The 10,938-nt window shown below is 44.6% G+C and overlaps 1 long non-coding RNA gene across 1 annotated transcript; it reads right to left on the bottom strand.

Annotated features, from left to right (window-relative positions):
• Nucleotides 1–1,498: 1,498 nt before the first annotated feature.
• LOC115282810 lies at nt 1,499–3,935 on the bottom strand. Its single transcript, XR_003904750.1, has 3 exons — nt 3,339–3,935; nt 2,437–2,528; nt 1,499–2,089 (listed from the first exon to the last, which is right to left on the bottom strand). It is a non-coding gene; the product is annotated as an uncharacterized LOC115282810 (long non-coding RNA).
• Between the last annotated feature and the right edge of the window lie 7,003 nt (nt 3,936–10,938).

Raw genomic sequence — 10,938 nt, 5'->3', positions numbered from 1 at the left:
CAGTGCGGAGCCTGGGGTCTGCTTCAGATTCTGTGTCTCCCTCTCTCTCTGCCCCTCTTGTGCTTTCTTTCTCTCTCTCTCTCTCTCTCTCTCAAAAATAAACATTAAAAATTAAAATACTAAAAGATGTCTAAAAGGCAGAGAAAAAAGGAATATGTGCTTTTAATGCCTTGTTAGAAATGCTCCATTTAGAATATCCAGTGAGGTATGCTGGGTATAGTGAGAACAGTTTAAAAAGCTTGCACGTGGGACCTTCCCCAATAGACCTAAAAGTCTCATTTTTGTTAGAAATCAAAAGAATATTGGTTTGTTTTATTCGTAGTTATTAATGTGCTCACAAAAAGTTAAAACAACCCAAGCAGGAATTTATTATTTCTTTTAAGTAGGCTCCACACCCAATGTGGTGCTCAAACTCACAACCCCGAGATCAAGAGCCACGTGCTGTACGGACTGAGCCAGCCAGGTGCCCCTAAGCAGGAGTTCGGTGGCCATATTTGAAAGCCAGGTAGCACTCCATTTTTAACTGCCACTGATCAAAGCTTCTCGGGTATTCATAAAATAACGGGGTAAATGAAACACCAAGCAAAACACTTGCATCTGAAGTGTTTGTTCCTTCATTCTCAAAGACAGCAAGAAAAGAAAGCACATAAAGTACTTGAACATTCTAAAAGCAATTGAGTCATTTGTGTGGTAGTTGAGGCTTAGGTCCCTGCCTTTCCCAACGAGGCCAGGAGTTCACCTGAGGTAATGCGTTTGCCTTGGGGGTGAGGCCTTGAACTGCAGCAAATAACCTACATGTATTTGCATATTCAGCCAGTACTCATAAAAGAGATTATAATAAAAACCTGTTGTGGACGGCTGCTTACTCATCGCCTTTAGGATCGTGTGGTGCCGGGGCAGGCAGGTGCCAGCTGTTTGCTCATTCTCTTTGACCTACTAGCCTTGCAGTTTGCTGTGTGGGTGTTGATACTACTAAATTAAAAGAAAAAAATTTATTTTAGATGGCCCTCGCTCTCCACCCAAACACCCGGGATTCATTTGAGATCTGGGATTCTAATTCTGTAGTTGGGAGACTGGCCCAAACCGTGGCCCAGTGTGAGTCAGTTGTAAGGGGCTGGCTGGCTCTCTGGGAACAGAAATGAAATGCAGCTTAGGCGGTTTGTCAGCCAAATCCACAAATGTGTGGCTTTTTGAAACATTGGACATCTGTTCCTTTTAATTTAAAGTAAACTTTTTTAAAAAGCACAAAGTTGCTTGGCTCCTTGTTTCTTTATGTCAGCAGCCCTTGCCGCTCTAACCTAGGAAGCCTGGAATCGGAGAAAGGTTGGAAGCTTTAGAGAGAGTGGAACGGAGTTGCTTTAGGAGGGGAGGGGATGATTTTACTGGCTGGAGTCTGGAAATCCCCTTCAGGGGTAATCAGCCCAGGTGTTCAACCCGTTTGTTAACTATTTCCAAATGACTCAAAGGACAGAAGGAGGATTTGGACACGCTCCAGCAGTATGTCTACAATGTAGTCTTTATTTGCATTGGAAACCACGTTCCTGAATTCTTGAGGGGAAGGCTCTGGCTTATTCTGGGCATCTTTGACTAAGAGGGACCCCAAGCCTTCTAAACTGACAGTCACTGCTTTCTTTTGAGAGTTTCCAGGGGTATCTACAACTTGATTTGATGGCCTTCTACCTAAAGCCCTCAGGAAAGACCTCATTCATGGAAGAAGGCCTTTTCTCTCCTCCCCCTCCTGGTCTCAAATGTGTCATTTCCCTTTTGTTGCCATGTATCCCCTTTAGGGGGATAGAGCATGAGCAGCTTTTTCCTTCAGACGCTTTGACCCAACCCGACAGTATTGCTTAATCGTGTCCCAGCCTGTTTCCGATGGGGAAAAAAAAGTTTCCGTGGAGTGAAGCAGTTTGAGATTCGTACACAGATATTTCTGCCCTTCCCTGAAGGTGGGAAGGGCTATCGAGATTACTCTTATCTTCCTTTGGCCACCATGTTGTGTTGGAAACAGCAGCTCAGGTTCACTCCTCTGCAGTGGTGAAGCCTGGCGCGCCAGTCATCCAAGAGCCATATTGTTCTCAACCTCTTTTCACTAGTTTAAAAAACAAAAAAGTGAAAGCTGAAAATGAGAGGAGGCCTTTCTCTGCTTTTCAGTTTTTAGTGCACCTCCCAGCCTCTTGGGAGGCCCTTTCACTTGAGTGACAAGCCTAGCCCTCTCACCGCACCGAGCTTTCTCTGCCTGACCTCACGGAGGCCACCCTTTTGAGGCTCTTCAGACACCTCTGCTCCACTCTGCCCATTGTCTCAGTCCTTTCCCACTCCCGTGTCCCTTCTGTGGTATATTTTTGTGCACAACCCCATAATACCAGCAATCAGGATTAGCTCAAGGAACCACCTCCCCCGTGTGCCCTTTTCTGGGAAGTGCAGTGGATTACTTACTGTAACTATGATAATGATCATTTGATTACTTTATAACCAGCTACTGTTTTCAGTGTTGGTTTGTACTGTTGAGTATTAAAATCCTTGACAACCTCAAGAGAAAATTAAGGAAGAGAAGGTTAGTAGTTAGCGATGGGAAGAAAGGAAGCAGAGAAAGAATTCAAACCTAGGCATTCTGCTCTTACACATTCAGTTCTACAGAAAAGGCCGGTTCAAAAGACCAGGCTTGTTACCTACATACTTATTTCATCTTGCGATCACAAGTAGGTGATGAAGAAAGAGACAACAGAAAACCAAGCCCATGGCCTTTAAAGTTTTGCTGTTTAAGTCAATGAGCAGCCTCTGTGCTTCCCTTTCTCACAGGGTGGAAGCGAGGCCCCATTGCTAGCTGTCCTGGGGGGCAGCTTCCCAGAGTGGAGTTTGCTAAAATTACGATTACAAAGCAATTTCTATTTGTGCTTTCAAAGCACTTTCACACCTTAAATTTTATTTGATCTTCATAACAACCCTAGGACATAGTTAGAGCCAAAGGTGGCATTAGCCAGATTTGGGGGGGGGGGGGGGGGGGGGGGGCACATTTTTTGAATTCACTTTTTTAAAGTGATAATTTCTTTTTATATCTTTGTAATTTTTAATGTTTATTCTGAGAGAGGAGGGTATGTTATTCTGAGAGAGAGAGAGAGAGAGAGGATCCCAAGCAGGCTCGTTGCTGTCCTCACAGACGCCAGAAGTGGGGCCCACAAACTGTGAGATCGTGACCTGAGCCAAAATGAAGAGTCGGACGCTTAACCAACTGAGACACCCAGGTGTCCCGAATTCGCTTTCTAAATCTCCACTGGGTTAAGGTGCTGTGGGTACGAGACAACACTGACGATAGTAATCTTCGCCCTCCGGGCGCTTACAGTCTTCCTGGGGGTGTTGTGCTCACACACAGATAACTACGGCGTCAGGCGAGGTGAACAGCGAAGGAAGGACCATGCAGGAAAGAACCGAGAAGGGGACGGGAACAGCTGACCAAGAAGGCTCCCCGAAAAGGTCTCATAAGGATGCGGCGTCCGAGTCGCCAGCTGGGGTGGGGGTGGGGGAGGGCCGGTGCTCGGACGCCCCGGAGACGGCGGGAAGCCCGCGCGGCAGGGAGCGCGGCGGCGGGTGAGGAGAGGAAACAAGACCGTCGGGCCACCAACGCCAGTCCGCCAACCTGTTACTCTTCGCCGTAGCCCCGCGTGGTATCCTTTAAAGCATATACATAACTCACAGAGGAGTTCGTCTGTTTTCTCGGTTTTGCTGGTTCCCTTCACCCAGGGCGTTCGCCCCGTGAGGGCAGGCACTGGCGGGCCCTCCGGCGTTTGCCCGGGGCCAGCACGGGCCAGGCTCCCCGGCGCGCCGAGCGGGTGTGGCCGCGGCCCGGGAGGAGTCGCGGCGGAGATCCGAGGCCGGACAGGCTCCCTCAGACGAGGCGCCGGGGTCCTCGGCCAGTTCGAGTAACGGTCAAGAAGGAACCCGAGAAGACAGCAGTGCTGATCCCGCACTAGGCCAGGGATGCAGGAGGAGGAGCAGGAACGGAGAACCGTGTCCTGTTCTGGACATAGCGCCCAGCGGGATACTGGCTCCTACCATGGCTCTCACAGGTTTCCTAACTCCTAAATGTGTGAATGGGCCCTCCATTAGACCACTCTATGACTTCTGTCAGAGAATAAACTAGATTCTTCCAGAGAATTCTCTGGAGCAATACGTCCTTTGTACTTTTCCACAAGTGATCCTCTAAGTCTTAACTTGTTACGTGCACTGTTCTTCTAAAGATGGCACTGTGACGAGACCTTGGGGCCACAGGAAACTGCTTTACAATTCCTCACCCCAGTCCTATCCTGCTTGCTTAATGAATGACTCCTCCCCATGAGAACTGGGAGGATGGTAATTCCTGGATAGATTGTCTTTATAAGGAGAAAAGTTTGGCAATGTGATTTCCTGTGTATTTGTCCTGGAATCCAAGATTCCAGTCGTGCTAGCCTAGACAGCCGTGGCAGCCGCCTAGAACCCAGAAGTCATAAGTTTTCCCAAGTAAATAGAAGGGCATCCTCCCAACTGCCTTTGCCAAGCCGAAAGGCAGAAGCACGGCTTTATTACACCTTCTAGAGCATGTGGTCAAGGCAGCTTTCCATTTGGCTGCTTTGGTGCTGGGGTTGTTTACATGTTTCAATAAATGAGTTATGCTTATTGAAGTTGGCTGGCTAGGACTTCAGAATAAATGACATACGACCACAATTCTGCCACTCACCAGGAACAGCGGAGTTCAGAAGGAGAGATTTACTTGTGTAAGAATCCTTTGGTGGAGAAGAGAGGTACAAAGTTTTGGTATTTCGTTCTCAGGTAGGTGCACAGTTGTCGAAACCTGGGAGAACTGGGGTGTCACTGTGCCTGGCTTTCTGATGGAACCCGACATAAAGAGATGCCTGTCTCGTAAAAGTATGTGTGTGGGAGTGCTTTGCACAATTTCAGAAGAAAAAAGGGAGCTGAAAATAGTGCTTTTTAGAAAAATGTAGAGATCAAAGAGATTTTCAGATGCTCTCTATTTCCTCTTCAAACATAAAGACTCTCTTGGAGCATAAAAGACATCCCTGGTCTCTGCACGGAGGAAGTCAAAAGTTCTTCCTTGCAGGAGCGCCTGACTGGCTCAGTCAGTGGAGCATGTGACTCTTGAACTCAGAGTTGTGAGTCTGAGCCCCATATTGGGTGTAGAGATTACCTAAAAATAAATCTTTTTTTTTAAGTGCTTTCAGGGCACCTGGGTGGCTCAGTTGGTTGGGGGTCCAGCTTCAGCTCAGGTCATGATCTCACAGTTCATGGGTTCGAGCCCCACGTCAGACTCTGTGCTGAAAGCTCAGAGCCTGGAGCCTTACTTCAGATTCTGTGTCTCCCTCTCTCTCTGACTTTCCCCTGCTCATGCTGTCTCTCTTCCTCAAAAATAAATAAAACATTAAAAAAAAAATTTTAAAGTGCTTTCATACTCAAAATCTGTCCTACCTTTTAGTAAACTTTTTAGGCTGCTGTCAGACTATGTGAGTGTGTGATAGTCTTCCTTGGGATAGGCAGTGTTTATGTTGAGAGCATGTTGAGATAGTGGACACTAAAGGTAGTCTTTAATTTCCCCTTCTTCCTGTTTGTTCCCGGGGTGTACACGGAACATCCTGTAATTCCTATGCCTATTTATGTGATCATTCACAGAACAGCGATGCTGCTTACTACTTCCACCCCTCCCCTCCTTGCTGCCTTCTGATTCATTTGACTAATTCTTTCATTCTTCAAACTGTCTCCTTTTATTTTTTTTTAATTTTTTAAATATTTTTTTAAATTTATTTTTGATACAGAGAGAGACAGAGCATGAGAGGGGGAGGGTCAGAGAGAGAAGGAGACACAGAACCGGAAGCAGGCTCCAGGCTCTGAGCTAGTGGTCAACACAGAGCCTGATGCGGGGCTTGAACCCACGAACGTGAGATCTGACCTGAGCTGAAGCCAGAGGCTTAACCGACTGAGCCACCCAGGCGCCCCAAACTGTCTCCTTTAAAAAATCATTTGAGGGGCACCTGGGTGGCTCAGTCAGTTAAGCATCCAGCTTCAGCCCAGGTCATGATCTCACGGTTTGTGGGTTCGAGCCTCGCATCAGGTTCTGTACTGACAGCTCAGAGCCTGGAGCCTGCTTCAGATTCTGTGTCTCCCTCTCTCTCCGCCCCTCCCCAACTCGTGCTCTGTCTCTCTGTCTCAAAACTAAATAAACTATTTAAAAAAATAAAAATTATTTGAGTTATTTTATCTTACATTGGATTTTTTTAAGTTTATTTATTTTGAGAGAGAAAGAGAGAGAATCCCAAGCAGGCTCCATACTGTCAGCACAGAGCTGAACTCACGTACCACATCTCATGTACCATGAGATACTGACCTGAGCCAAAATAAGAGTAGGACGCTTACCTGACTGAGCCATGCAGGTGCCCCTTACATTGGATTTTTAAAGCTTTGTTTAAAATAAAAATATGCAGGATGCCTGACTGGCTCAGTTGGAAGAGCATGTGATTCTTGATCTCAGGGTCATGAGTTTGAGCCCCACATTGGGTGAAGAGATGACTTAAAAAAACAAAAACCAAGCAAAAAGAAATGCATATATAAAAGGGAAAACTTCTGAGAAAGGTACTCCCCCTAAGAAATTACTATGAAATTTAGTGTGTATCTTTCAGGCCTGCTGAAAATGCTCCGAGTTTGCCATTCTTCTTGGGTTTGGGGGCCTGGGAGTGGGGGCAAAGCAGGAGGTGCCAGGATCACTGGGTCATTCATGCCTCTCATCTGCATCTTCAAGTCAGTGATAGACTGCTCCTTCCCTGTCCTTCCTCAACAAAATGAAGCACAACCATATAGACAAATCATGTGTTTTTCATAACATTTAACAGTCATTTCTGTTCGTCTTGGCTACCGCGGCATATATAAAGGGAAGAGCGGGCATGGCCACACTTCGGAAGGCTTGGATTTCCAGGACTAGTTTAGATTTTGGGCAAGCACCTACAAAGTCTCTTCATTCTCAATACATTGAGTTTATATTGTCTTAAATGGTTCCTTAACTATATAAGATGGCTCAGAAACAAAATACATTTTTAAAGTTTATTTTTTAATTTTTTTAATATTTATTTTTCTCTTTGAGACAGAGAACGCATGAGCACGGGAGTGGCAGAGAGAGAGAGGGAGACACAGAACCTGAAGCAGGCCCTGAGCCATCAGCACAGAGCCTGACACGGGGCTCCAACTCATGGGCTGCAAGATCATGCCCTGAGCCAAAGTCAGATGCTTAACCAACGGAGCCACCCAGGCGCCCCTAAGTTTATTTATTTTGAGAGAGAGGGAGCACACACACACACAGGAGAGGGAGAGAATCCCAAGCAGGCTCTGTGCTGTCAACGCAGAGCTTGGTGGCGGGGCTTGAACTTATGAACCATGAGATCATGACCTGAGCTGAAACCTAGAGTTGGACACTTAGCCAACTGAGCCACCCAGGTGCCCCCAAGACAAAACATTTTTAATTGTATTTCCAAGTCCTCCGTTTTATCGGTTATGAGATCTGTTGATAATAAGTATGCTTTAATGGGCTTCACTGTGTGCCTCTAGTTTTGCAGCTTTACATCTTTTCCGTAGTTTTGTAGACATTTATATTAATTTGTTCAGTAAACATGGAATTTCTACCATGAGCCAGGCATATGCTTTGAAGCAAAGAATAAACCAAATGGTGAACTCCTTAAGGACAGAGGCCAGGTTTAACGCATTCTTTTTAAAATCTGTCTATCCCAGCACTGGCTTTCCTTGCAGGTGGTCCATGGATGTTTGTTGAATTAAGTTCACATCCTGCCTTGCTCATGCTGTTCACATGAGCCGAGCTGAAGCAAAGGCCTTTTTTTTTTTTCCTCCAGAAAGGAAACTCCCATGTTTTGGCTTAAGTCACGTTTCTTACTATCATGTTCCCATGACCTCTCACCTAATAAGGACAAGCTTTGTTCAACTCCCTTTTCCATAGTTCCCAGGACTTTGCTCCTGAGATGTCTAGAGCAGCCCTGTCCAATAGAAATACAGTTCAAGCCATGTATCTAATTTAAAATTTTAGTAGCAATAAATAAATATTAAATTAAAATTTTAGTAGCTACATTTTAAAATGTAAAAAGGCGGGTGCCTGGGTGGCCCATTTCAGCTTGGGTTTATGCAACTGAGCCCCGAGTTGGGCTTTGTGCTAACAGGACAGAGTCTGCTTCAATCTCTCTCCCTCTCTCTGCCTCTCCCCTACGTGTGCACACACATGTGCTCTCTCTCCAAATATTTTTAAGAAATATCAATAAACTGTGAAAAGAAACAAGTATACCAATTTGAGTAATTTAACCCAATATGTTCAAAGTATCATTTCAACTATTAATTTAAAATATTAATGTCTGGGACGCCTGGATGGCTCAGTCGGTTGAGCATCCGACTTCGGCTCAGGTCATGATCTCGCAGTTCGTGAGATTGAGCCCCACGTCGGGCTCTGTGCTGACAGCTCAGAGCCTGGAGCCCGCTTCAGATTCTGTGTCTCCCTCTCTCTCTGACCCTCCCCTGCTTGTCCTCTCTGTCTCTCAAAAAATAAATGTTAAAAAAAGTTTTAAATATTAATGTTTTACAATTTTTTATTCATATCATCTTCAAAATCCAATGTGTATTTTTCACATACAGCACTAGCCATGTGGCTAATGGTTACCTTACTGGATAGCACAGGTATAGAATTTTTTTTTTTTAATTCACATTAGTTAACATATAGTGCAGTATTGGTTTCAGGAATAGAATTTAGTGATTCATCACTTATGTAAAGCACCCAGTGCTTATCCCAACAAGTGCCCTCTGTAATGCCCATCATCAATCAGGTATAAAATCATGGAATTTTTGTGTACTCATCATGTAAATAGACAAGCCATAAAAGTATTCATCTTAAAATTTATTTACTTATTCTGAAAGAGAGACAGATCACAAGGAGGGGAGGGGCAGAAAGAGAGGGAGAGAGAATCCCAAGCAGGCTCTGCACTGTCGGCAGAGCCTGATGTGGGGCCTGATCTCATGAACCATGAAATTAAGACATGAGCTGAAATCAAGAGACAGATGCTCAACCAGCTGAGCTACCCAGGTGCCATGCGCTCACTGTTTCTTTTAAGCTATTAGACTTTCCATCTTTAGGTGAAGTCCATATTTCAAAAACCATCAAGTCTTTTTCTTAAAATGCTTGTAAGCAATTCTTTGGTCAGGGGCACATCATCAACCTTCCTTTTCATCTCTTCCTGTGTCCCTGGCTCCTTGGAATCTAAATGATGAGGCTTTTCTATCTTTTTGCTCTTCTTTTAATGACATATCTTCTAAAGCACTGACCCCACTCTGTGTTCCCCCAAAACTTAATAATTACAATGTTTATATTAACTTCGTGTGCAAGCATTCTGTCTTTTGGAAATAGGATTCCATTTATTAATAAGGCTGACATTGCATCATCTGAGACATTTCAGAGTATAGGAGTAGGTTGTTAGTTAAATATGTAAAGTCAGATTTTTAGCTCACATCCCTAAAAACCATAGGAAACAACATGATTGATACAGATGAACAAACATCTTTTTTTTTTATTTTTATGTTTATTTATTTTTAAGAGACAGAGCGTGACGGGGGAGGGGCAGAGAGAGAAAGAGGGAGACACAGAATCTGAAGCAGGCTCCAGGCTCTGAGCTGTTGGCACAGAGCCTGATGCAGGGCTCGAACCCACCAACCCTGAGATCATGACCTGATCCAGTCAGATGCTTAACTGACTGAGCCACCCAGGTGCCCCCAAATATCTTCTAAATAACTGGTTATTTGCCAACAATGACAAGCTAGTGAGTAAAACCATATTTGGTATGTAGGTTGAAGAACAAGAAAGGGTTGACTGCCAAACCTTGGGCTCATGGGGAGAGAACACTATGATAGGAACATATGGAACATGTTTTAAAACAAAATTTTGGACAGGAATTCAAGTGTGATAAACATGGTGGTCAGGAGAAGAATCATCGGTATGCATGCTGCAGAAGAGTCCACAGAGCCAGTGAGGAGGCATTTCAGGCAAATTTAAAGCCTAGACTAGAGCTCTTAGCCCTGTACTACGTCTTTCCTGTAAAAATAGGGAACATGGACATGTGGAAGATAAAAAGCAATAATTAGGAAGGTAGGATTGTAGCATTTAAAACATTTTTAAAATTTTTTTTTTAAATTTATTTTTGAGAGACAGATAGAGAGAGACAGTGCAAGCAGGGGAGGGTCAGAGAAAGAGGGAGACACAGAATCCAAATCAGGCTCCAGGCTCTTAGCTAGCTATCAGCACAGAGCCTGATGCAGGGCTCAAGCCCATGAACTGTGAGAACATGACCTGAGCTGAAGCCGGCTGCTTAACCGACTAAGCCACCCAAGTGCCCCTAGGATTGTAGCATTAAGACATGGATATGCAGAAGATAAAAAGCAATATTTAGGAAGCTAGAATTGTAGCATTAAGACGTTCAAAGAAACTTAGCTACATTGTAAACTATGTGGTATTGACTCCTACACCATTAACATCTAGTTCAATGCCTGGAACTGAATAGATATTGGCTGAATGAATGAATGAATGAATGGAGATGTCTAGAATAGACACCCGTCCAATAGAACACCTGGCCAATAGATTGACCCTGTCCAGTCCACAACAGTGAGTTGTGATACATTTGCTAAGTTCAAAGTGACAGGCTAAATAAAGGAGAAGATGTTGCAGATTGATCAGTGTTGGTGGGGCTAAGTTAGAATCAAGAGGGAATGAATGGGCAGAAACAGGTTCAGTAGCTTAAAGAGCTCTTGACAAGAGCACAAATGAAGGAGAGTGAAAAGGCTTGAAAATGAACAGCCATTTGAATTTACACTGTACTTACTGCCTACAGGGGGTGCCTCCTGGCCCTGTGGAATAATGTG

The sequence above is a fragment of the Suricata suricatta genome, chromosome 17 (assembly GCF_006229205.1).
Source record: "Suricata suricatta isolate VVHF042 chromosome 17, meerkat_22Aug2017_6uvM2_HiC, whole genome shotgun sequence".
In the NCBI taxonomy this organism is placed as follows: domain Eukaryota; kingdom Metazoa; phylum Chordata; class Mammalia; order Carnivora; family Herpestidae; genus Suricata; species Suricata suricatta.
The sequence above is the reverse complement of the archived record's forward strand: the minus strand, read 5'-3'. Positions and strand labels throughout refer to the sequence as shown.